Source organism: Artemia sp. Qi Xiang Cuo, chromosome 13, assembly GCF_049724085.1.
Source record: "Artemia sp. Qi Xiang Cuo chromosome 13, ASM4972408v1, whole genome shotgun sequence".
NCBI classification, from domain to species: Eukaryota; Metazoa; Arthropoda; class Branchiopoda; order Anostraca; family Artemiidae; genus Artemia; species Artemia sp. Qi Xiang Cuo.
This window is the reverse complement of record NC_142806.1, coordinates 19,299,858-19,301,778: the sequence shown is the minus strand read 5'-3', so window position 1 is coordinate 19,301,778 and position 1,921 is coordinate 19,299,858.

Genomic DNA, 1,921 nt, shown 5'->3' with positions numbered 1-1,921 from the left:
CAACAGTGAGAAAAACCATGAAAAAACATCCACAGTTAGAAAAACCATGAAAAAACATCCTCAGTGAGAAAAACCATAAAAACTTGCATAAATTATGTAGGTTCTGGAGTTATACCTGGCTCCCTACTTATTAGAAGTGCATAAATAATATATTGGTTGCTCAGAAATAAAAGATATATTACTATATAGGACAGCAGGAAGCAGGCCATATAACCTCACAAAATTGAAAGAGACACAAGACAAAGTAAAGACATCTTAAGTCTAGCTAGAGTCTAAATATGGAAAAATTAGTATCTTATACAAAGTTCATACTTTATCATATAGTTTACAGATGGGAACTTAGAATCCTGCCAAACATTAAAAATAACAATATAGAAACCTGACTAACTCGAAACTTTACAAGGAAATAGAAGCATATTGTTTGCATTATTTTTTTGCATAAATAACTATGAAATTTAGTTGTATTTGGCTTACTACTTATTTACTGCAAAAAAAAAGTATACTAAGTAAGCAGATTTTGCACCCAGTTCTTTATAAATTATTAAATAAAAAAAAGTGAAGAGCGACATTAAAACTTAAAACCAACAGAAATTTGTGAATTTGTGAACACTCCCAAATCCAATTATCTTGTTTGTTTTTACAATCGTCCTCTCCCTTCCCAGGAAAACAAATTCATTCATGACTTCCAATATAGTTCTTTTTATGACATTCCGTTTATGAAAGGGGCTGTCCTCTCCTCAATGCCTTGCTCTTTAAGCTATTTTTTATTGTTTTAAATAATAAAGCTGTATGACAGAGTCAAATTTTAGTGTAAAGAGCGAGGCATTGACGAAGGGACAGCACATTTCATATACGGAATAATTTCTGTTCGTTTTAAGTTTGAATGTCGCTCTTTGCTTTCAGATAAAAACACTTTTTTTTAAATTTAATTTTTGAATTTTTTGAATTAATGCAGCTTCGATTTTGGCTCACCGTACATGAATAATTAAAATAAATTTGTATATTAATGAACTTCTATATTCGTATGTTTTTATTACGTATATTAGGGAATTTGCTCCCTAGTCAATGCCTCACTCAATGCCTCACGCTAAAGTTTGATTTTTTTTTTAAATCGTAAACCCCTGAATCACAAAGGACGGTTAATTAGAATAGATAGCTATTTTGAAAGACCTAAAAAAGACTTTAGTGAAAAGGGTGTGGTATTGACTATGGGGAGAACCCCCTCATATACGCAATAATTTCCGTGTGTTTTCAGTTTTAATGCTGCTCCCTGCTTTCAGTTGAAAAAACTTGTTATTTTTATTTAATTTTCGATCGTTTTTTCAAATAATGCTGGGAAATCTGGCCCCAATGCCCTTCCCCCAAGGAAAAGTTTTCCATGGAAGGATCCTCCCGCTTAACTACTCCTAACCACCCCCCCCCACCAGAAACAATCCCTCCTAAAACGTCTTTATACTTGTCATTAACCAATACTATATGTAAACAATGGGCAAAGTTCATTACTTCCAGCCCTTCCGTCGGGAACTGTGGGGGATTAAGTCATCCTCAAAGACATATTTATTAGGTTTTTGGCTATGCTGAACAAAATGGCCATCTAAAATTTTGATTGGGTGACTTCGGGAAAAATATGGAAGTGGGAGGGGACCAAGTTGTCCTCCAATTTTTTGGTCACTTAAAAAGGCACTGGAACTTTTAATTTCCGTTTAAATGAGTCCTCTTATGATGTTTTAAGACTACTGGATCAATACAATCACCCCTGGTTGAATAAAAAAAATAAAAATGTATCCGTGATTTTTCTTCTGACAAAAAATACAAAATTCCACATTTTTACAGATAAGAGCTTGAAACGTCTACAGTAGGGTTCTCTGATACGCTGAATCCGATTGTGTGTTTTTTGTCTGGAACTGTTTGACGAAATGTT